General features: G+C 39.2%; 1 long non-coding RNA gene across 1 annotated transcript; it reads left to right on the top strand.

The window, feature by feature from the left end:
* The first annotated feature begins 401 nt into the window (after window positions 1–401).
* LOC116653524 lies at window positions 402–26030 on the top strand. The gene is made up of 3 exons (XR_004307557.1): window positions 402–478; window positions 8442–8527; window positions 25875–26030. It is a non-coding gene; the product is annotated as an uncharacterized LOC116653524 (long non-coding RNA).
* The last annotated feature ends 254 nt before the right edge of the window (window positions 26031–26284 follow it).

Raw genomic sequence — 26284 nt, 5'->3', positions numbered from 1 at the left:
TATTTATTTATTTATTTATTTATTTATTTGGCTTGAGCTCCCACTGATGTGCAACAGCAGTGCTAAAATTAACCTTTTTTGCCCAGCCCCAGTGCAAGGAAATTACATGGGTGTAGTCCCAGCTAAGCCCAGCCTCATCTCAGCTGGGTACTGACTGCTCCAGGAGGAGGGAAGTGTGAGACAGCACTCACTCTATGCCCACTGTGCAACTGTCTAGGACAGTGTAACTGTTGATCATACCCTGAACCTCTGATTAACTATCTGAGGCAGGCAACAAGTCAGCTGTGGGAGCACAGGTGAAGGTAATTCAGCTGTGCTCCCAGAAGGGGTGGAGCTTGACTCCATCTCTCCTAGATCCCATTTAAGGGCTGACCACCACTAAGGTAGTATCTCTTTCTGAAAATTGCTCTTGTGTGCAGTTTTTGTGGTGAGCCTCAACACTGGTGTGCATTCGTCTTGATTGAAAGTCTCAGAGTTGGTGAGTCTTTTCTTAGTTACTTTCTGGCTATTGACTCTGTAATTACAGTTATATGCTTGTATTATTCCTACTATACAGACAGGTTTCAAAAGAGCAGTGGGAGGTCAAGGTAGTCTTAACAGAAACATGTGTGCTGTCATCTTAACAGAGGCCTCTATCCCATTTTCACATAAAAACACATATTTTAGATGTGCAATTATGCAGTTGCACTCCAATAATTAGATTCTCTAGTTTACAGATAATATCAAACTCCTTAAAATAACCCAAGGAAACCACAAGAAAAACTACAACAGGAAAGCTATATTGCAGCTTACTGAGGTGTAGAGGGAACCCATCTCTCTCATGCTACTGGAGACATTATAAAGATACCTTGATGTCTAAGGAGTCCACTCATTAACTACATCCGAGGCATGATTCTTCACTCTTGTCAGTTCTTGATGAATACAGTTCCACTAGTTTTGCTGAACTGCAAACTATGGGTTCTGCACTGATAGTTACATTCTTAAAAATAACAGTAATAAGAATAATATTGAATGCACTAGGGATGAGAAAGGCTACTTCATCATTTCTGGCCCTTAAATAACAGCGTTAAGATAAGAAGCTGCACCATTTTAATGAATACCAGTGTTCTTTCTCATCCATTTTCTCTCTTCCTGTTACATAGTTTCTCAGAGTTTAGTGCCCTCTTGTGGTACTAGTGATTTCTCCTGTGAAATTAGATATTCTGAGACCTCGTGATACTTTTCTTATTTTTTTGTATCTGTTAATTATGGTATGGCTAAAATGAAGTCAAATTATATATACACTTTTTAAATTTTTTCTTCTTTTTGAATAAATAAGGCTGGTGTATGAAGGCAGATCACTGGACTGTTGCAGAGAGCTAAGTAGCTCTAGCAAAATCATTTGGAAACTCAGTTCAGTTCAGTGTGCATTAATCAGTTTAGACGGTAAAGCAGGATGGAATTATAAAGGTACAAGGAGAGTGTTTCCCCTCTGGTGAAAGGAAGCGGGGAGCCAGCTTCTGGAGACATAGGAAAAAACTGAGGTACTCAATGAGTTCTTTGACTCAGTCTTCACAGGCTTCCCATGTCTGCCAGAACCATGAGCCTTTGTGTGAGGGTATGGAGAGTGGTTTCTGTCCCTGTAATAGTGGAACAAGTCCACGCTCTCCTCATGTAATTGAATGTATATAGGCCCATGGGGCTGGATAAAATACATCCTAGGGTTCTGAAACAGATGGCTGGTGTAGATGCTGAGCTGCTCTCCATCATATTTGAAAAACCATGGCTGTCTGGTGAAGTCCCCAATGACTGGAAAAAGGGAAATATTACTCCTATTCCTAAAAAAGAGAGAAAGGAAAATAAGCCTTGCCTTTGTGCCTGGGAAGATCATGTGCAGGTCCTCCTAGAAACTATACTAAGGCACATATGAGACGAAGAGGTGATTCAAGACAGCCAGAAGGGGCAAATCTTGCCTGACTGATCTGGTGGCCTTCTATGATAGAGTGATGGCTTCGGTGGGTGGGGGAAGGGCAGTAGATGTCATCTACCAGGACTTCTGCAAAGCCTTTGACATGGTCTCTCACCACATCCTTCTCTCTAAATTGGAGAGGTATGGAGATGAAGGATGGACTGTTTGGTGGATTAAGAGTTGGTTTGCTGAATGCAGCCAAAGGGCTGTGATCAATGGTGTCAGGGTAGAGGCCAGTCACAAATGGCGTCCCTCAGGGGCAATTGTGTAATTGTTTTACATTTGCTGTTATAAATTATTGCTCAATTCTGCATAATTGATAGACTTACAGCAAGTTTTCCAAGCCTTCATCGGCGTAGCGCACACGCATGGCACCCTAAACACAACTTAAACAATGGAAGCATCTTCTGATGTGGGCTTCTCTGACATCAAATGATCAAGTTGTGTATTCTCTTTTCAGCCTGTCTCCTTGAGAATGCTCCACAGTCTATCTCCGGTCCCTTGGCTGATGATTTCCATTTTTCTTTCTTCACAGCCGCATGCATCGTAGTACTTCCCTGTTCTTTGCCAGCATTCCCATTTTCTTCCCCTTTAAGAGCAGATAATAGAAGCTGCAAAGGCCTGCTGCCTAGTGGTGGTCTAGTTTCGGGGCTGCAAAAAAAGCAGTTTTATGCAGAGATGACTGAAGACAGACAGGCCAGAGAAGAAAGTAATATGTAGTTTTCTATGGAGGCAGAAAAGATAGGAGAGAAAAAAAGCAAAATGAGGGTGTGTAGAGCTGTCTGCGTTAGGGAAAACTGTGATGGTTACAGACAGGAAGGAAGGTGACTGTTGTGCTTCTGCCCTGCCCAAACACTCAGGTTTTCCCAGATTCTTAGGGCTGTGCACTGGCTGATGCTATTTCACAACCCAGCTGGATGTTTGGAGGTGCTGCTGGTTGGAGGTGTTGATGTTTGTGCTGGCCTGTACCTTGATGGATGTAGCAATAGAGGGGCTGTTTCTTGTAGTAGCATGATATCAACCTTGATCTGGAATGACTTAATACAGACTAGTTATTAATCCTAATAAAACTGAGCAGTGAGGTTATAATTCTTGTTTGCTGCTCCCTTTCCAATTTGTTTTGTACTTATCTCACACAGCTGCAAGGAAAAACTGAAGATACAGTAACCAGATAATAAAATGTTTTCAGCCTTTCCCCAGGCTCTAGCAAGTCCTCACACCAAATCCTGTCAGAAAAATGCAGTGCTTATCTCCCCATCCAGGGGAACCCTACTGGAGGGGTGTGAGGGCTGCCCCACACAGTCCTTCCAGTCCTTCCCAGCCACAGCTCATGCTGAGCACATAGATTAGTTATGTGCACTCTGTGAACCTGATAAGCGTCTGGGAGCAGCAGGAGTGGAAACACACAGGCACCTTCAACCACCTCAGATGCAATTGGAAGGATTTGGCAGAAAGAGACCAAGTGAAGTAGAAAAATGTATCCAAAAGTCAGTACTTCATAAGTCCAACAGTTTAATTTCTTATGCTGTTTACCACAGGCTTCAAGTAGGACATCCAAAGTATAAAACAAATTGAATAACTATGCAGGTATTTAATATATTTGGAAGAGTCTCATTTGTGATTTCTTGTTCTTATTAGTTCTACTGCTTCATACTCCTGTTTAAACATGAAAAGAGGCAAGAAGATAGTCTGGGAGTTACTTATCCAGTAATCACTGACTGGGTCATTTCTGAAATCTTGAGTTTTACTATCCTATTTGTGAAGATTTTCCCTGATTGTTGAACTAATTACTTCTATTAATGAGCAACAAATAAATACTTTTGGATGATTCTCTTTAAGTTAGATCTTCGGGTAAGTCTTTTGAGTGCTGGTAGTATACGAAAGGCTTGAAAACTCAGGGTTTATCCTTATCATCCCTACTGCCCTAGATATATTTCTTCCCAACTTGTAATTCAGCCTTGCTTACCAAGGGCTCTGAAGAGTACTTTTCTCTTTTCACAGCGCTCACTTACTTTACTTGAATCAATGGAAAACCCTTGGACAAAAAGGCACTGTCTCATCAGCCATAACACATAAACATGCTAATGCTTATTGATAGCCCTCTGTATTGTAGAGTTAAGGACAAGAAGTGCTACACGTGTCATCTGGTACATAAGCTCTGGTACTTCAAATATTTAGCATTTTACTAAAATAGTCTGTTTTGCTGATTTAAACTGAGTGTGATTGAGAACTGAACTAGTATAAAACATATGGCATTTTTTGGCCTGGCTTTTAAAACCAGTTAGTTGCAGAAGAACTTGGTGATCATATTTTCTTTTGTGCCTTTCTGTGTGTTACTGAAGAAGTTCCACTATCAGGATATGCAAATACTCTTTCTTTGAATTGCTTCATACTGTGCCCCATCAGTTCTAACATGTGCATTACAGGAGTGAACATGACTTTAAATAGGAGATTAGCACTGGCTTTTCCTTACATCAATCACAAATGATGTTCCATTTTTGCTTGGCATTCACTAAAACCATGTTAAGATAATTGAATGGGCTTTAGTTACACAGAATCACAGAATAACAGTATGGTAGGGATGGCATGGGACCTCTGAAGATTGCTAAGATCTCCTCTTAGTCTTCTCTAGGCTAACAGTCCCTGAGCTCAGCTTTTCCTTGTGATGGGAGTACTCTAGGCCCCTTGTCATCTCTGCTGGGCTCTCTCTTTGTCTTTCTTGAATTGAGGAGCCCAGAACAGGATGTGATACACTGTTAAAATGCTTGTGTTTCTTAAGAAATTGGACTACTAGTAGTATGCCTGTGGTTTCTGATCTGATTTAATTTTCCTGAGTCTGAAATCCTGAGTACTGAAACAGAATGATAGTTTTAAAACCAATGAGTAATCACTGCACTATCAATCATTAGCCATGGTCTGAAGCAGCTCTTTTCTTCATTTTCTTTGTATTTTCACAAGGTGAGGATGTTGTTAAGCTGCATTTCTCCATCCTCGCTTGTGAAATTGATATCCTTCTCACATTCTCCCTGTTATACTTAAACGAACGCTGAAACAAGTGGAGCATTTCTCTTACTCTTTGCACATAAGAGCAGCCATGCTATTTTTGAAAGTTCCTTCTGACCATTTATCATTCAGTATTTCACACCATAGCCCTTTGGAAATGCTAATAGATAAGAACATTTTCCTATCGAAGCACTCCAAGATTCATGTTTAAATTCATACAAGAGAACTGCCTATTCCAAAGGCCAACAAGTTTTACACAGTTCTTTCCTGAAATTTACTTCAGCCTTCAATAGAGTCAGCACACCATGCTGCTTCAAGAGCATTTCTCTAATGTTTTAAGAAACTCATTTCATGTATTTCCCATCAACATATTCATTTTCTTCCTTGTGGCTGTCTGTGGCAACTGGGATGGGAGGACTGGCATTATAGAAAGGTGCTATAAGGGACATGAAAAAGGTTGCTTATATGTATTAGAAGATCTCAGATTCACAGGGGAAAGCTTTACCAAAGAGGGTTCTTTTTCTCCTCATATATCGCCTCCTTCATTTTTAATTCTCTAATATAATTTTGAAGTTCCTTCCTTGTGGTCCATAGACCCGTATTTATTGGAACAACTCTTTTGTTGGGCCATGTGATTCTACACACCATTGTTATCCACTGTATTATAGAATGGTTTTCATCATTATGTGTCACAGCAGCATATAGCCTCTGTCTGAGAGCCAGATGTGCTGGGGCACAAAATGCTGTGATACCTTCTATTGCTTTTCTCTCATAAGGAACTCTGGAACACACCGATGTTGCCTTGCATGATTATGTGGTACACTGAATGAAATCACCACTTGAGAGATGAGATTTAAAGCTTTCCCTGTGTGGATTCTTAACACTGACTGTTTCACCACTGATTTTAATTGGAACAAAAAAGTGGCCTCAGTCAGTGATAAGAAGTGTAATCCACTGCTATTCCCGAACAGTTCCCTTTGTCACTACTGATGGTTATATTTCATATAAACAGTTCAGTGATCATCTATCAATTGCAATGTGAGTGATAAAATCATGAACAGCAGGAGCATTGCTCCATGTTTTTATACTGAGCATCTCAGAAGTTACCCAGCTAGCAGTTAGGGGGTATGTCAGGAAATAGGGTCCTGCATGAGTTATATGGAAAATGTGATAGATTTTCCTCAGGTTTATTACACCTGTTGTGAACCTGGCCAGCAGAACTCAGCCTTGTGCAGCAAATAATTCCCCATGATATGTTTCAAGCTACTATCAATTTGCCAGTGGAATCAGCTGGATCAGTGGGGCATAAATAAATCCGTGCCAAATCCAAACAAATGGCTTGGCTGGAGCCCCATTTTGCTGTTTCAAAAAGCAAAGTAACCAGCAGGAGTTGCAAGGAGGTAGTGGATTCGCAATTTCTTTAGTGTTATGGTCTGTAATAGTGTTGTGTTTAACTCCTGGTAGAGTAACCTAATGATAGTTTAGTTCTTCAGTCCTACCTAAGTTTATACATCAGTCTCTTCCAGCTCATACCTATGTAGGTTACCCTAAAACCTGAACCAGTTCACGAACAATTTAGTGGATTCCAAGTGAAAACAAAAGAAAGGAAGAAAAAAATCTATTACCCTGCTATTTTTTTAAACTTGTTCTAATTCACAAAGATGAATTTACAGCTTTGATGCTGCCTAGTCAGCTCTGCCCTATAGTAACTTCACTTCCAGACTGCCCTCAATAATTCTTACATGCCCCATATACTCATCAATAGTTGGGGATCATTCAGCATATGCATATAACAGATGGGTAGGGAGAAGGAAAATAACAGGCAAAACAAATCACAAAGCAAGACAAATATGCAACCAACTCTAGATGGATAACTCTGGAAAAGCATGAATCCAAGCTGAAGTTGTGTACAGACCTGCAATAACTGTGTTACTTTAAAAGAAATGTATTTTCTTACTTGTATACAAAGTGGAAAACCATAAGAGCTAAGCTAACATCCAATACACAATTCCGCATCAAATTCAAGACATAAAACTCACTTTCCATAGCACAGATAAACCAAATTTATTTTGCAATTTTCCCCTCAAATTTTCAAGCTTCTGTAACTGTGTGGGAAGTATAGTATATACTCTTATTTGCCTGTACATTTCTTCCTGCAAAGTCAAAAATCAATCGATAGGATTAATTCATCATTTATGAGTAGCTGTGAACAGAATAAATGGAAGTTTTTTGTATGTTTAATTATTTTCTATTTTATTTTTCAATACAGATTCCTCTGGCTTGTAACTAAGCTCCCCAGAGTCTTTCATTCCCTACCTCAGTTCTCTCTTCCCATCCCTTGGGTACTACCTGTCTCCTCTTACCCATATCTGGATCCCTCCTCTTTCCACCTGCTCCTGATACCCCTCATTCTTTCATTCCTTCTTTAATCAGCCTATCCTCATATGCTCAGGTTCATTCACCATTCTCTTCCCAGCCAACTCAGAATATCTCAGACTTACAATATTTTCCCTTAAGAAGGAAATAAGGGTGTAGAAGCAGTATAGGATTTCTGCTGCTTCCATGGTTGGCCGCCTGCTTTTCCTGCACATTCTCCTTTCCTGCCTAGCAGACTAGGTTTCCTGCACTCTGAAAGAGAGTTGTGATTCAAGGCTTAGATGCTCTCAGCTTCTATTATTTGGTGTTATCCCTGTGGAGCAGCAACCAACCAGTTTATATCACCTCTGATCTTGTCTTCTGTCTGCAAGATATTTTACATCTTTTCCTGACACTTTGTTCCCACCCAGCACAGTTAATTTGGAAGCCTCAGTCCTATTCACAGTGAATAAATGTTCACATTTGAAGTTATTGATGATATAATTCTGCGGACCTAATCCTTAAATGCTTAGTTTGTCTATCATTAGGGAAAACTTGCATTAAACTTACTGACTCAAGACTTCTATTGCGGTAATAATGTAATTGAAAAAGTGAAATAAGCCCATCAAAAGCATTCATTTTTAGATAGCAATGTATCTCTTTCTTAGATGAGGAGAATCAACCAGAAAACAAACAGAACTGAGGAAGTCTTTAGGCACTAGAGGCAGAGCAAATGGAACTGCATTTTATAATGGCATGTTAGAAATAATTTTCATTTCTTTGAAATTAGCATCTTGAATTCCCAGGGGCTTTTTTGCAGGTTTAAAAAGCACAGAGAAGAGTGCTGTCCCCAGAAAAGCTATTTAGTTTAATATTTTCCTTCTTCGCTTGCAATCAGTCACTTCTCTCAGTGAGGTTGATCTTACACGCTGCTCCTTGGTTTCAGGATGCTTCTTGCTGCATGGCATCCATGGATGTAATCTGTCATAATATGATCATTCAGTTTGCTGTGTTTAGTTATCTGCGTCTAGGATCCTGTACATGATATTTTGATTGGGTTTAATGTGAGGGAATGTGTTCTTTTGCTTCGTTGCTGAACGTTCTTTCAAGATGTATTCCTGTCTCTCCTTCACAGTGATATGACAGCATGTAATGGCTGTAAAACTGCAGCATCCCATGGAGTACCTCTGCTGGCAGACTCAACAGGGTTCTGCTATGAAGGTATGCAAAGCTCTCACTTAGGTGACACAATGCAATGTTTTTGGTCTGTTTTAGGTTTTAGAGATTCATAGTCACTTGCTGGCTTTGTTTGATATCAGACATGATACAAGAGCCATATATATTCAATCTAACATTGATTTACAAAAAATAAAATTACTATAAGGTAGTTGAGTTGCTGTCTCACTTCAGTATATAGGAGACAGAGGAGGTTCTTTGATATACGTATACTTGACATGAGATTAAGAAGCAATGGTTCAAATGTCAGTCCGACCAGTTTATTACAGATCCTTATCAATTAGAGAGATGGGGAAGGTGAGCCTGCCAGCTATTACAAATTAGGGTGATGGGAAAGGGAAAGCAGGCGATAGAAAAGAAAGAAGCAAGAATTGCGTAAAGCATGGATAGTCACCACCAGGATCCAGCAGCATCCCATTTTACGCCGTTCTGATGGTCTGATGCTCTCCTTAGGCAGACCTTAGGCAGCAAGCACATACAGATAGAGCAAGTCCAAGAGATTGCATCAGTGGACTTGTCCATCTCTGTTCCTCAGCAAGCTTTGAGACAGAAGTACAAAGAATCCCTTACAGTTGGTCAGTGTCAAGATATTAGCCTGATAAAGGACAAATGCCGGATCGCCTGAAATGGTGAGGTAGAGCTATTGCTTATGAATATCTCCTACCCCAGGAAACCTCTTGATATTCAAATGGCTTCACTTTGTAGACTTGTTGGTGACACAGTCAAGGATAAGGGAAATTACCCTAATCTACTGGGCTGGGCACACATCATATTGGGAAACCAACTTTATATTCTGGCCCCATAGGCATAAGGCTTTCCCTTAGAAAAGCAGAAGTGAATTATAGATGATTCAAACACAGTACAGAAAATTACATTAGCATACGTAACACAGAGAGGTTTAAATATAATTACAGCAGCTGCACACAAAGTATACAGTAGCAGAAAAACAGTGGGAACAAAACTATTCCTGCTGAGTAACCTTTGTGTGCTTAGAGAAACAGATTCCTGTCTGTCTTTGTTTTTGTAGAATCTGAGTACTTGCCTTGAACACTTTTTGTCCTTGCCAAAAGCCAGTATGTAGCACAGATGTTGGGTTAATGATTAGTTCTTATTAAGTTTCAGTTGAACTCCAAGAGTAGAAAATTCATAGCAGATATATCCCAGAATACCCACAGAATGAATAAACTCCTTTGCTTCGCTCACAAGGAGTTGATTTCAGCTACCTCTGAGTACATTACATCCCTCCTCTACCTGTTGGTTCTTGATGTAAAATATTCACCAATCCTTCCTTTGGAGACTGAGCGCCATTTTGATAGCGGTGGTAAAATTTATGACTGTGACGGCTAAATCTAAAATGAAAGACTTACTGATTATGGCAACTAGTGAGCAATATTGGTAGCAGGTAGACTTGATGCACGTGTGCTTTTCTGAAGGTTCTTTTCATCAGCAAGGAGGAAGAAGCCAGTGTCTTTGTATGTGTTTCTATAAACATCTGATGAATTTGTTGCACTCTTAGTCTCTCCTTCCTCCACTTTACAAGACCTTCTCTGTTTTCCTCATAATTACTCAGAAAGTATTATTCTATTTTTATCAGTGCTTTGTGTCTTGCTACACGTCCTATATTTTAATAGCAGGAACACTCCTTAGACTGCATGACTCTAATTCACCTGTATTTGTATTGTTTCAGTAGTCTGATAATACAAGTGCGTTTAATGATTTCTTAATACTTTTTCCTGGAAGAAAATCATTCCTGAGCTCTAAGGTGACAGAAATCTTCCTCTCATGTCTTTCATTCTCTCCCCACCTTACATGCACAGTAATCCATTACTGGAGCAATTCTAGGAATGCCAAATGTAGAAGTTTAGGGATTCGGCCCTTGTGCTTCCTCCCCATGATAATCCAACTCTACATAGCAATCTTATCCAAACATATTGCTTGCTAGGGGATCAAGAGCTGAGATCTATGAGACAAGAAGCTTTAGCAGCAACCCTAGACATGCTCCTCTGTGTATACACTTCATAAGGTTACTATTCATCCTATAAATTAATCTGTTGTTATATTATTTTAACAATGGAAACTAAATGCATCGTGCTAAAATCAAATCAGTACCCTCCGTATCAGTCACCAGAGGTCTCTTGATTTCTTCTGAGCAAGGATTTTGTTATTCAGACATTCCACACCAGCTGTCAAATGGTCCAACTCAATAACAGCCAATAAAGCAAGCACCCCTTAAAAATTTCCCAGGGGAATCCGTTTAAATTGAACAGGGAGTAATAAATCTTGTAGTGTCAATAATGGTGATAGTGTTAATTTAGTTGACTACTGTGTGCCTCAAGTGAAATTTCAGATGCTGTTCTGGGAAGATGGATGCTGCTTGAATTTAGACTGCTGTTCTCAGCCTGTAGCACTGGTATCTGATCAGCAGAAAGGGCTATGTGACATTGACTGTATGACAAACCAAGGTTGTGGTGATCGGATTTTCCTATAAACCTTTTAAACCTCAGCTACTGATTTTAGTAATGCCCTCAGATGAGGGTTACACGACAGGGAGAAACGTGCTGATAGGACTTGCTGTGATGGTTAACCTATGCCATCAGTAATGGGCAGCAGAAATGCATCCATTTAGCATAGCACAAGTATGACTTACTACACTGCACAAAGCTTGCTTAGCACGGCTATCTGTAACAACTTTATTATTCAGACTGGGTAGAAAAGCAGTTTAATGTTGCAAATGTACTCTATTAAGGGCATTTGTGAAGATAAATTGTACTAGATGTTCTTTTCATCCTTTTTTAGCACAGTTTGGTTGTGGTTTTTCTCCCCTCGCAGATGTCATTTTTGGGCATTAGACGAGTTGTTGTTTCTTTCCCTCCTGCTGGTACTGCAAGTACTGACATTAAACACGTTGGGGAAAATTTGTTCTTTATATAAGCGAAAGAAGTTCTGAGAGAACTCAAACCTTTAAATCTCAATTGCATCGTATTATTTTTTTAGGTAGAAAATACCCCATTTGAGGGATATTTCCAAAGGCTGCGAGCGCTGCTCTCCGTTGCGCAGCACGAGTTTGCCGGCAGGGGGCGCTGGCAGCACGCGGCCGTTGGGTTGAGGCGCTGCCCCAAGGCTGCCAGCCCTTCCTAAAAGGCTTCGGCTGCGTGAAGGGCGAGACCGTCCACAGCAATAGGTTGTAAAGAGACCGAAAGGCAGAGTCCTCAAAAGGCAACTCCAAATGGAGTCTGAGAAAGCACTGAGTCAGACCTTTACTGCCCTGCAAGGCAACGGAAAGTAATACAACTATGGATGCTTGGCACCATTGCCCTTTGTAGCCCTGTTACTTTGCAAGAGGGGAGTGGGGTTTTGCTGCTCCTTTTGCAAGCAGTGCATGCACATGTGCAGCAGAATAGCTGAGTCACGGCCTGGAGCCAGTGATGGAGCACCTGGTGCAAAGGCAAGGCCAACCCAGGGGGGCTCAGCTGTACTCAGTGCACCTGTGTGCCTGGATCCACCCCTACCCAGACCTCATATAAGGGCTGGCAGTGGGGGTGAGGTTATTTTGCTGGAGATCACCCCTGCATGCCTGAGACCATAGGAAGGTAAGCAGATTCCTTGTATCTTTGCCCACAGCGCATTATTAATGCTGTCATTAAAATTTTACCATAGGTGGCTTTTCTAAGAGCTCAGAGATTTTTGTGTGTGAATTTCTGGAGTTAAATCTATATTTCTGGAAATCCTAATAAAGAAATACCCTCAATAACTCTTCTAAGTGGACCTCACCTGCACTATCCTTTCCTCCAGTTAAATTGGTACGGTTGAATTGGGTTTTATTAGATTAGATGGTAACCTTATGAAAAAAAAAATGCTGCTTGATCTGCTAATTACTCTGGAGCATTCCATGGAATCATACAGTAGCTGCTTGCCTAGTTATTTCCTAATGCAGATTCATGACTGTCCTGAAATCTAATCTAGAAATACTCTGGACAAATGCGTACTTTGTGCTTCTGAAAAGCTATGCCCTATTAATATGATAAAGTGTTTTCAAAGTCAGAAAAAAAAGGGGATAATAATTCATGTTTTTAGAAGTGGGATCACTTTGGTAGTGCTGTTCCCAATTATACTGACCACTGAAAATCGCTTGGTTCTGACAACCTGCAATTAGAGAGATAAGTTCTCTTTCTTTCTCTGGCAATGGTGATTTCTGTGGACAAAAACATTATTGTTACTATGATGTCCTATTCTATAGGGTAACTTGACCTCTGCCTGCCCTCAGGCAGCACTTAATGGAGACGTTGAGGGTAGGTTCTCAAGTGTTTCCCTGCTGTAGGAATTACATGGGTGAGTGCTGACTTTTCCAGCTAAACAGATCAATACAGTGGGAGAGGCATTACAACAAGGTGCGATGAAAGCAGGACTGACGCAGTAGAGAGGTGCTATAAACGAAGGGAAGAAAATGGCTCACCCATATCAGAAGATTCTCGGTCAATGGGGAAAAGCTTCACCAAGGAAGTATCTGGAAGGAAAAAAAATCCTTCCTCAGTGGCAGTCAGCCCTTCAGTGATGTCTAAGAGTTGGGGCCAGGCTCCACCTTTCATGTTCACAGAGCTGAATTGCCTTCACCTGTGCTCCCAGGGCTGACCAGGTCTTTTCCCCAGGTGCTCAATCAGTGGTTCAGGCTGAGATTCAACATTATACACGTATATACTTAGTACTAGATTCCAGTGTTGAATTCACAGGGAAGTTTTTTTCTTTTTCTGTTGAAAAAAATGAGTAATCTGAGTTAGATTTGTACTCTATCCTCGTATTTTGAGGTTCTGGAATTGAATTCAGCTGTTGAACTCTTTGAAATAATGTCCTAAGTTTGCATTAAATTTGCTTAAGAGAAAGGAGCATCCATTGCTATGTATTTCTCTAGTTATGTTTTCTGTGCTGTCTGTAGTGATTCCTGTGAAATACTATTAACAGCAGGAGATTACTCTGTGAAGTTTATGCTGATGCAAGCAGATACTTCCTATTACATCAGTATTCCATTTCAATAACAGATTGCCAGCTGCGAACTTTATACATCTTATTCCCCATATGGGCAATGTATGGGTCTGTGAGTGTTGTTTTGTAGATTCATTTAGCACCTAATGCACTTTTAATGAACAAATGGGAATCGGTCTGTTTCTCAAGCAGTTTAACTCATGCTTAGTGAAACAGGAGAAAGTAATACTAGAGTGAAATACTGCCCAGAAATGAGTTGAAAATATCCCAGTATTACCAAACCACAATAATTAAAGTTAGAACTTATAAATACTAATGCAATACAATATTTAAATGACTATAAATCATGATGTTTCATGGCACTCTCATATTGAGCTTAAGCCAGAATTTTCTTATTGAGACCACTATTCCAAGTTTCTAAATAGAAAAGGCACAAGAAATTCTATTCTGTTTAAAGTAACTCATACTAACTGCTACCAATGATAGGACATAAAATTATATGAACTGTTGTTTTGGGTCATATTTTTCCTCTCTGGTAGCAAATACTTCCAGCCCTAGCAAGTAGCAGTCTTTCCTTTTCAATTAAATACATTTATCATGGGAAGTTCTTATCTAGACCATGAGACAGCAGATAGATATTATTAAATGAAAAGTGTAATATCCTCTTTCTCTATTAAGATCCTTTATAACTATCTACAGTAGGTGACAGTGCCTAATGACAATTATTCCCAGTAGATTTCTGAAGCAAGAATTTATTTAACATATTAAGTAGTGAATCAGTATTTCAGATTATCCTTGCTTTGCTGGACCACGCTTACTTAATAGGAAACCTAAAAGAGTTTTGTGCTCATTACATTTTTATTATATGTTTTCCCTTTTTCAATTCTGCCTTTTCCTGTGTCAAGATCTGAATGCTGGCCCTTTGATTGCTGTTTGCTTTCAGAGTTCAGCTGCAACTGATGATCCTTCTGTATGTTTCTTTTCCCTCTTCTGCTAGAGTTCACATTACTCTGCCTCGTATTGACACCAAGTAACAATTCAGAACCTGAATTTAATGGGCTTCACATTCAAGAATCAGCAATTACATAATCCTGTGATTAAGTCTCAAAACAGTCCATCAAGTTAAATGGCTTGCAAGCTGGAAAGATACCACAAAATGCAGTAAAAGATGTCGTTTCCTTTTGGAAGGAAGATCCTCTCACCCTGCCATTTTCCTTATGTATAGTAACCTGAAATTCCAGAAGATTAAGATGCATCTTCCTTTCCTGCCTTACAGAGTTCAGACCCACACGTCCTATTTCCTTGCCTGGTTCTGGTGGCCAATTGCATATATGTCTGGGCAGTGCTCTCCAGGCACTCTGGTGAATCTGGATCATTATGTTGAAAAGAATTCAGAACTGACTGGGCCAGTAAGATAATAGGAGCACGAACATAGCTTCATGGGTAGGGCAGGACATGATAGATGGATAGCTCAAGTACTGCTCTAAGAATTCATATTTTATCCAGTGCTGTTTCATCATCTCCCCTTTCAACTGTGTTTTAAAAAGAAAAAGAGTGGTCCCTGCTTAGCTATTTCAAAGATGGGTCACAGACATTTTCTTTCAGGAAAGGGCTAAAATCTGTGGATCTAGAGTAGATAAAAGCATTCTGCAAAATGTGAAGCGCAGAGTAGGTCAGGGTCACATTTCAAACATCCTTGTGCTTAGTGTTTCCTATAACAGCTGCTTTTAAATAGCACCTCCTCCCCTACTTTCCTTCATAGCACAGAATAAGTTCTTGAAATATATATCAGGAGGGTGAGGAGGCCCAAGGAAAGTCCATCTGATTACTTGACCTTTGTTTGTTGCTATTTTATTCTTCCAGCATCCTCTCTCCTTGTGCCCTAATCATGAGGACTATGAGAAGGGCGGGGCATACAATCCTTCCTTATTGCAGGAGTTTAGCTCCCTTGATTCCCAGTTAGGCAATGAGAGTCCCAGATGAGAGTTGGTGTGCAACACCTGCATTCCTGGAGCTTAAGACTAGTAACTAAAGCCAGTGTCAGACAGTAAATCCTTGCCATCACATCATCTTGTGATTTGTGATCTTTCTCAACATCTTTGCAAAACCGACCCTACATGTATTAGATACAGCTATGGAGAGGACAAGGATAAGGTATCACCTTCAACCTGTGAGCTGACCTATAACTAAGCAGAGGAGCAGCACTGAAGATGAGTTACGCTTGTCCAACTGGCATACAGGATATTCAGATGAAAATTAAGTGACTTGAAGAGTGCTGTATAAGAAGTTATTTCAATGAGCAAATTCAAGCTTCATGTCTTTGACTTAGACTTTAAACATTCATGGTAGGAGAAAGTACTCAGTAATAGACAGTGAAGGACAGGACTATAAATGTCTCCTAATTTACTTTGCATTTTAAAATACATATCTTATCACATGAGACAACTCGAGGATGTGATGGCTTTTCAAGATTTCTATTTATCTAATGTTTTCTATCTATCTAATGTTTTTAACTATCGAAAATATTTTTGATGAATTTTTCTTATGTCTATAGGTCTTCTCATATAGAAATACTGAATATAAATTCAGATGTCGATGTAGATACAAATGTAGTGATAAGGAAAGCAGCTGCGAAGAATACAATGGTTTTGAAAATAGATCTGTGGAAAGACTTTTTGGTAAGGACAAGTGAGTACTGAGTGGCTTCTTGGATAGAGCTGGGGAACAAGCAGCATATTTCAGCATCCTTCTCTAGAGACACAACGTATGTTTTATTACTTCAAGCAGCTTTCCAACTCTTTGCATTCAGACATCAAAGTTTCTGCAAGTTGTATGCTTCCTACATTGTATGCGAATACTCAGAAATGTCTGGCTTCCTTTCTCAGTGTGCTTCTTTCAGCGCCCTCCATTGTAAGAGAAAGAAACCATAGGGGAACTTGTGTGAGTTGTGCTCATCCTTCAGTTTTGCTCCCTGGGTTTTCACTTCTCTGGCAAGTTTTTCTCTACTAGGATTCTGTTTCAAGTATTCACTATAACATCATGCAGTGAAACACTCTGAGTTTTGGATCTGTGGTTTTCATTCATTTGCTTTTTTTTTCCTATCTATTTATAATTTCCTTCCTTACCCTCTTTTTAACTGTTTCTAATACAAAGGTAAAGGGGCATGCAAGATTTTGTGATGTTAAACAAATATTTGGCTTATAAGATAAAAAGATTAAAATCCAGTTGTAATGTCTCCAATGTGTTTTCAGCATGCCCTTGATCTTGCTGTCTGATATTGTGGTTGGCTTCAACTGGCAGAAGCATAGTGCAGATAATACACTGTCTGATCTTCAGCATCACATCTCTCTACAAGGACACAGCCTCTGAAGCACTTAATTCTAGATGAGTCTGTCAGAAACATTTCCCACTGCACCTCAGTCAACATCTTACCTGACCCTTGGAACAGAGAGAGGAAAAGTTCCTTTAGGTTGTTTGGGTTTTCTACCAGTGAATGCAATTTAGTCTTCTTATTTAGAGAATTTATTTTTTCTTTCAAGTACTGATAAACAGAAATGCTTTTGACCTTCCTTTCAGAGACTGTTCCATGTATTTGTGCAATTTACAGTCAGGATTTTTTTCTTAAACTGCGTCTATGTTTTTACCCCTTACATACCCGTGTGTGCCCAGGTTTTACTTGTTCATTTGAGCAAAAATAAGTACACCTACATTTTAGCATTCATATTGCTGTTCACTCTTGCTTTACTCTTTTTCCTGATTCTGATGACATGGCAGCATTTTGGGGGTATTGCTTCCAGCACAGACAGTTTTGGTCAGCTCCAGAGCAGATTTTATCTTGATAACTCCCTTGTCCCCTATTAGGACTTGCTGCCTGACTCAAGCCAGTCAGACACTTGTTTTGCACAGTCATGTTTTATGCTCTTGAACATGAGGCCAGCCCAGGTCTTAATTAGCAATGACACATTCCCTGAACTCTTGGTTGGTAAGCAGAAGATAAACAACTCTTGGTTCATAAGCAGAAGATAAACAGCAGTTGCAGTATTCTTGGCTAGGAATCATGCCCTCAATGCCTATGCTTGATGTGCAGGCATAGTCCCTAAGCCGCTTATGCTCATGTCCATCTGCTGCAATGGCAAAATGCCTTCTCACAAGTTGTTTGGACTCCTGCCTTGGGGCAGAGGTGCCAGGCAATGATCAGCAGCCAGCATGACAATACAGGCATCATTTCTTCTAAAAGAGCATCTCCTTTAAGCAATTACTGTAGTACAGGCTGCTACTGTGCTAGCCTCTTAGGGCATGATTACACCTGCTGGAAATTATATGCCAAGAAAAGAATATATGAACCATGCTGGAGAGCAGTCCAACCAGTGCAGTGTCATTTTTAGCTGCCAAGAAGACAGGTTGCATTGCTGCAGGGGTATGAAAACTCATCAGTAGTTCTCAGAGTGTCAAAAAAAAAGTCTCAGCAGGCCAGAACAGCCTAGAGGCATATCTGATGCAGGCCATGCTATGGCCTCAAGTAGCAACTGAAACAAAACAACAGTAACAGAACTGGTGTGAGAGCTTTCCTCATAAAGTAATTAAATCAAGAAAAAACAGGTAAGATTTTTTTATACTCTCTTCAAAGAGAACTAGAAGATCCTGACCTTATTCTTCATGCTGAATGAACACCTGTGATACAAACTATAAAGGCAAAGATATAGTAGGACAATGAGGTGAAATGCATGTTTTGTAGCCATGATTAGGTAGCCCTACAGAGTACTGTGACTGAGCACAGCACTGCTAAACTAGTTTGCTAGCAGAGAAATCAAAGGAAAAGGAGGAAATTCTCATCTCTCTATGCCTCTATGGAGTCCAGAAGCAGCTTGTGACCCATCCTGCAAGCCTCATATCATCGGAGGGTCAAAATTTCAACACAGGAGAAATATCCTTGTGGAGAAGTAGTTTATACTACTTTAAGCATGGTTTCAGGTAGCTCATGTCAAGTGCTATCTTTTATTAAAAGACAAAACAAAAAACTCCTTGACAAGGTTTTAAAATCGAAATTACTTTTTTGATGTTTAATTTAATGAACAAAATGTTGTTGTTTTTAAACTGCTTTACAAAACATCTTAAATCACACAGTTTTTTTTTTGCCCACTTTAAGAATTTGGTAGTCTAGAAAGTTCATCTGAGGGCTGAGACAATATTCATTTTTGCTTTTGTTAAACTGAAGAGAACTAAAAATTTAATCTATTTCATCAAACTGAAATGTCATCAGTTTCATCTGTACTGCTCAGCATTAGTCTCAAGGTAATTGTAAATCTCCATTTAGGAGCTGGAGTGGACAAAAGGATGTATGAAAGCCCCTGTGTGTTTCCGAGGAAATACAATGAGCTGAAAGGCTGCTACCAGTCTGCCTTCGTTTATATGCAGCTGTCACTTTCTACCTCAGGTCGCATTGAGATCAGCGGGAATTCTGCCATTAGCTTCATTAGGACTTGCCCTGAACATGGGCTGCTATTTTGTGTACACCGTTGGAGTTATTGTAATTTCCACCAACTGGTCATTCTGAGGGCTGGATTAAGAAGAGATTTTTGGTAAAGACCAATGAACAAAGGCTGATGATTTCTTGGATGGGAATGTTTTGCTTTGGAGAAAGGTGATCGTATGTCTTTGGATTTGTTCTGTTCAGCTGAGTTTAAAAACCTGTCTCTAATGTGTTGTCTTCTGATGAATACCAGAGCCTTGAATCAATGGCGTGTGCAATTAAAATCATTAATGGGGCAAATATAAAAAAAAAAATGGCGGGGGGGCAGTGAAAAAAAGCCCCAAAACAGGTAGATAATTTAATTTAATCATTGACTAGTGCTAGGTTTTCTCTGTTCCTCTTTGGTACATAGAAATAGAAAGTTATTGCACTATAAAAACCTCAGTCTGATCTAGAACATAACCTTGGAGAAGGAGAAAATACTTCAGATTTCTCATTCTTCCGTTTTCTGCATTAAAACCTGCTGCAGCTTTTACTTAAAGCACCAAGATGAATTGCATTACTTATGGAAGGATGAATATCAGGCTTTGGCTTTTTTTTTTTTTTTACTGACTTCAATCACAGGTATAATTTAAGGGTGACGGTTATGAAGTGAGGTAGTTATGATCTAGTGAAAGTTCAGAAAAATGCAAAAAGCATAACATTGTCAGATTCACTTAGTATAGTATCTTGTCTCTAATGGTAGCCAGCACTGAGTGTCTGGGGGAGAGTATGAAGACAGGGAAGGCAGTGATATTTCAGAGATTTCAACTGTTTTAGAGGAGGGACAGAGGCACAGACCATGGAGAATCACATGTATAAGTGCTTTCGGTCTCTCATCAAGTTTAATTCTGAAATAGCACAGCGCACGAGAGCATATTCCATTACTATCTGCAGTTAGCTCAAAGCCTGAGCCAGGGCAATGTTTTGTGAATGACACGCATCACACAGTATTTTGTGAAAAGGCTGCTTTAAGATTTAGGATTTCAGGACTCAGGGTTTTAAATGTTAACATGTCTGGAAAAATTGAAAAGGGAGGTAGATGGTCTGGAACACGTTCCTTGCTCCACTGCAGGCCAAACACAAGCATTGAAGGTGCCTAAATTTTGCCTTAAGCCCCTCAGTGGCATGTGTAGATATCCTTCAGGTGCAAGACTGCTTCAAGTCTGACATAGGGTTTACTACTTTCTGTTAGACAGGAAACTTTACCTGATTTTGAAGGTTGCTCACAATATAGTTTCTGTTTTCTTTAGTCAGTAATTGGGCAATTTAAAATATATGAACAGTTGTGGGAACAAAATGTAAGCCTTCTGATTTTTTCCCTAGATGACTGGTCGGTCTCCCAGTATGCATTTTTGGCTCTCTATATCTTGAATTTAGTTCAGCTTCTATGGAAGTGGTCGGGTATACTTTCGTTTTTCTTACTGCATTAGCCACTGATGATGTGATCTGTATGGCTGTATACAGTCACAGGTTGCTCATTTTGAGGTGGTAAGTGTATTTGGGTTTCTTGCCTCCTGGATAAAAACTCTATGCTATTATTCAACAGCTAAGGTTCAGAGTCCTTTAATTGTGGTTTTTGATGAAGCTGACCATAAGAAAATTGTAACTTTCAGACCTGAATTACTTGGGTTTCTGTGAGTTACAGTATGTCTATGTGAGCAACTTAGCTCAGGAGTCTGTTTTTAAAGGAAATTTTCTGGTAATGTCTTCTTTTAAGCTGTATTTTGTATCATGGGGTAATCACTGAATAGGCAGACCTGTTTTCTTTCCAATGAAAGTGAAGCAGCAGATGCATTCAGAAACTGCACATAATATACCCTCATCATTAATGGATCCTCACTGTAGTTATTCCAAATTAGAGCTCCTGATATTTGCATAGTTTGGATATCAGTTCTCCAGTAATAGTTTTGCTCTGATTTGTCTTGTTCACCAGGTAAACACAGACATAGCCATATACTGATCTTATACCTTCTCTTCCCTTGTTATAGTTGAAGAAACATGGGGAGGAGGAAGAAAATAAAGGATGACAGGAAAATATGGAGATAGGAGGCAGATAGCCCTTAAATAGAAAAACAAAAGTGCTGCTGACTGAGATGATTAAAGATGTGTCTATATGACCACTTCATGTAACACAGAGAAGAGAAAGAAACAGAAAAATCATTCTGTCTCTTCATGAAATAGTATTTAAGCCATGTAAAAATATACTGTTAAGTATGATATTTCCAGTTCACACCTGAAAGAGAAGTGGTTGGAACTAGCAATGTTCATATACATGATTAGGGAGCAGGAGCTCTCAAGCAGTTTGATTAATGAGAAAACCTGATTGGATTCGGGGATGGAAATTGTCATCTTGTTGAACCTTGTAAGGGCTGGCTTTGAATCAGCTGCAGTTATTGCAGAAGCAGGCTAGGGAGTTAGCACTAAGCCTAAATATATAAGTAGGCTTCCCCTCCGCCTCAGCACCCCACTAAACTAGTAAAAATAAAACCCCATAATATGCAGGAAAAGCTGTGTTTATCAGTAATCAAACATTTATGAGTCTTTTAACTTTGTTAAGGTGAATAAGCGAGAGCAGAATATATTTTTTTTAGAAAGCATCTTTTAAATGTCATTCAGGATTATTATTATATTTTTTTCATAATTCAGAAGGAATAATAAAGGCAATGAACTCTTGAGAAGAAAATCTATGAGAAGCTTGAGCTGGTAGGGAGGTATTCCAGAAAGGAAGTTGTACGAGGCAGTTAATGAGGGATCTTTGGAGACAGGCAGGCCACATGCAGTACTTGAGGTCATAGCATTACAGAACATTTTTTTCTACAGGGTGACCTTATTTTTCTAGCTACTAATGAGTTACCAGGAAATACTCCACAGTACTGTTGCAGGAGTCAATAAAGTCAGCGCATAGTCAGTTGGTGCTAATGCCTGAAGGGTGCTGTTTAGCTGAAGCTCAAGGGTAAGTTTTTCTGTTGTATTTGAGGGCTATGCGGTTTACATGAATTATTCTAAGTATGCCCATAGTGTTTGGTTGCTCTCCCGGGAAGGAAGAGAAGGCTGTGGTTCTGGTACATAAAAAAAAATAAATCCTTCTGCCATCTTGGTATCCTCGGCTTTGACGTATTTCTCTTATCCTGTGTCTGCCATTCTTCTTTCCCTGATGTACAGAACTGAAGATGGTGCTTGTGCTATCAGAAAATGAAATTAGTCCTATTTCTGCAACAATAAACTGGTGTAAAGGAGGAGGTGAAGATAATTGATAGATCCAAAGGAAGGGCATCATGTCATCCAAATGTATACAGCATTAACAGCTACTGGCTGACACCATTTCATCTACAATATGTCACTGTTTGGCAGTCTTGTTATGTCATTGAGAAATAAAGACGGGTGATTTACAGGATATTATGCTTGGGGAATGCAAGGGAAAGAAAAAGAAATCAGCAACAATTAAGCAGGTGTAGCAGCCATTAACATAACATCTTCATATGATAAACTAGTGAAATAGTTAAATACTTATAAAGATCACATAGCAAGCCACAGAATATAATCTCCATGGTGTAGGCTCTGAAAAGAACAAGAATGATGATGATATTAAACAACATCTGTCAGAGGCTTACTGAGTCTGAATCCCTTTTAGATATTCATTAAAGCACCATAAAATCTGAGAGCTCTAAGAAGAGAAAACAAACTAATCCTCTAAAAATTAAAGCTGGTAATGACAGAGTGATGGAATTTATACCCTTTTATGCAGCAGTTACTGGTAGAACAACAAGAAGTCACTGATTTGAGTGTTTACATGTAGTATAGTTCATGTTTAGGTAAGACTTGCTTAACAATTAGAGGAGAAAAAATGTTGTCATGGGACTTCCTCTGGATTATCGGTGTTCATCACTTTCTGCCAGACTTTTGCTGAGTTATGTAACACAGCTGTGCCCTCCCAAACTAGACACATGGCAAAACTCAATTTTAACATCCATCTTTGAGTCTTTATCTGCAACTTGAAATCCACAGCTCTAATCAGAATTAAATCTGAATCATCCGTGGTATTTAGATTAAATGAGAACACTGTGTTCTCTGGTTGTTAAGAGGGACATTGCCCTGAATTGCAGAAGCTTTATATCTGGGGAATATTGAAGATTTCTGAATTGTAATTTCGTGTGAGATTAGATTTACACAAGATAATGAGGTGATTTTCCTGCTTCATCAATAATAGCCAAAAGGGAAGAAATGAAATACATGCTCTGGCTGTAAAACATTAGACTGTTATCCAGTGAATTAAAAGTTGCTCTAGCGTGGGTTTCAAAATGGATTGTGCCTGTAAGTAGTTCTGGATGAGTGACAGTAGACAGTGGTGTTAATTTTATTCTTTTTCCACATAGAAAGTTGAAGAGGAATAATTTATTATAAGTGTCCAGGGAAGGAATTTTCTGGGCATTGGTTTGTACTTCGGGTAGTCCATAGCTTTTCATCCAATTAAGAAAGAATTGAGTCAACAATCTTGACTTTGCATCTTGTATTAGCTTGAAATAAGTGAATTTTAAGGTGAAAAATTGGTAGTTTTTTCTTCATTTTCTTCAAATGAAAAATTAAGACAACACGTGGATAAGTCATTAGTCTTTCTTGCCTCATTGCCTTTAGAGGACAACCCCATACTAAGTATGTGTAGGTAAGCTAATTTTGCTAATAAGGATTGCATACGAAAGGAGAACTCACAATTCTGAAGGGAATTACAGACCACCAGATGTTGAAATTGCTGCTATTTTATCATAACAAAATATCTAGTAGCCAAAATCACATCTTTGCTGTGGATCATAGAAACAAATCAGTTCCATGCTCACCTGCCTTAGAAAAGCCTAATACTTCATTACAGCAAAAGTCCAATGGCACTTACCATAGAACTAGAGGTGTGAGGGCTGCAGCCTTGTCTAGCTCAGTTTTACTGATGAATTCTTGCCCTAATCTTTTTTGAAGACTGACTACTCATTTTCATTATTATCTATTTGTTACTGAGTGTTGGTTTACCAGATAATTATCCTGGTAATGGATGGAAAATACCTTTTAGACCCTTAGTACATTTATGTCATGTAAGATTTGATTAGTTAATGAAGTGCTTTGAAGGTGTTCTCAAATGATAGTTTTGATTATAATCCATATAATCTTTTACCTCTCTTACTTGCCACTTTTTATGTAATCAATTGGAAATCTGTAGAGAATCTATATACAGCAGCTTCATTCTTAATCTCCCTTTTAATATATATTTGTATTTGTACATATGCTTTTTTCCTTTTCTTTGCCTCCTAATAGCCTCAGCTGATCTCTGGAAATAATACATATATTAAAATGGTTGCAGTTGAACCAGCAGGGAGTGTATGTCTATGGTTGGAGGTGTGTAAGAATAGTGAATTTGTATTCCTTTGACAACATGGCAAATAAAAAGGTGTAGAGAGAAGGAAATTTAGAACACGCATGAATGTTAATATAGGCTGAGTTCGAAAACTAAGCTATCTGAACGTTCCTTTGAGTGCCATAATTAATAGCAGCTTACATTTATACAGCAGTTTTCATCCTGAAGCACTTTCATGCATACACAAGATACATGCAGGAGTTATACATATCTGGAAAGAAGAGGTGATCTAGGGCCTTCTTGCAGCCCAGGGCAGAGGAGTTACATTCATTCTCTGACATTTTTGATGTAAAGGAAATGCTTTTGGAAACCTAGTGCTTAATGCAAGCTCAAATCAGAGGGTTTTATTAATGTTTAATTTCTTATTTTATGTTTAGTTGAGTCAACAGGAGGAAATCTCATCCAAACACCAATGTGCAGTAAAGACTTGATAGTTTTGCTAAACAAAAAGCTGCATAAACATTGTGATAAACCTTCGAGCTTATGGTTTGGTGAAAAATTAAGTCATCTTCAGTCCATCAGTCCAGAGAAAATGTCCATGTTTTAGTTATGCCTTTCTGTGCATTTTGGCTACTGAAATTACCAACCTTTCATGAAGAAGGAAAGAGAACAAAATTTCCTTTCCCAAAAAGTCATGTCAAGTTTTAAGTACTCAGAGTGGTTATATTGCTAGAAAATGTTACTAGCATCTGAAAAAAACAAATGAGTTTCTATCTCCAGGCATTTCTAATTCTTCTCTCTCCTTGGTGTTATTTAATTGCATTTCTCAACTCAATACAAGTCATACCAGCAGACATTTGATCTTTTAGGAATAAGCCAATCAAGAAGCAACTGTTTTGTGTGCACAGATCAATGTACATGTAAATGTGTAGCAATCTATTTTGTCATTTGTGAGCTGAGATACCTAAAAGTGTAGTCATAATGAAGATCAAGTGAAAGGACTTTTCCTTTGCTAGAGCAAACACAGCATATATAAAATATATGAGGATTGATCCTCTAAATTGCCGTATATTCCATTACATTTCAGGGAAGATAATGATATCATGAAATTTGGTTAGATACACATTCAGAAGAGATAGTAGTCTTATCACTGGAGTCTGAATGGTTTTATTTGAACCCATTTATCATTCTCATTACAATCACTGAATGGGAATGAAGCTCTACATTATTTATAATCTTTCTTGACAGTCTGCAACACATGGCATGTTAGAATACAGCAAAGCACATCTGTTTTCACTCTGGTGTACTGAAGGAAAAGGGAGACTGATGGATCAGCACAGCAAATGTGTGTTCTAGATCTGTGCAGCAAAGTTCCTGCAGGGTGGGTAGCTTTAGCACTGAGGATACTGAGTGATTGGATTGTGGACTGATACCTGACATAAGGGGTGGTTAAAGGCATCGCTATACGAAGTCACAATCTTTTTTTCCCTCTTTATGTTTTCCAGGAGTGTCGTGCTGGTAGAAACTGTGAGGTAGAGAGCGCTGGAGGGTGAAGACTTATCTTTATAGAAAAAGCGTACAGATCCTGCAGAGAGAATGTCAAGTTTCAGATTTCATCTGCTCAAAGATGAGCATCCTCTGAATGTTTTGGCTTCCTCATCCGGTAAGTCCAAATTTAACTTCAGTATAACCAAATGCAACATCATGCATCCAGGAGCAGTGAATGTAGGTCAAATTGTCAGACTGAGGGACTTTGTTCAAAATGGTCTTGCCTCTGGAAAAGACTTTTCAGTCATAATGGATATTCAACCAACTGTGAACTCCCTGTGCTGGCTATGAGAAATGATGTGTTCAGAGGTCTTATGGAGAAGGAACTTTCCTTTAGGAATTAGGAGGTGATACTGCCTGTATGTAT

Source organism: Coturnix japonica, chromosome 5 (assembly GCF_001577835.2).
Source record: "Coturnix japonica isolate 7356 chromosome 5, Coturnix japonica 2.1, whole genome shotgun sequence".
Taxonomy (NCBI): Eukaryota; Metazoa; Chordata; class Aves; order Galliformes; family Phasianidae; genus Coturnix; species Coturnix japonica.
Note: the sequence above shows the minus strand (reverse complement) of the source record. Positions and strands in the feature narration are given on the sequence as shown.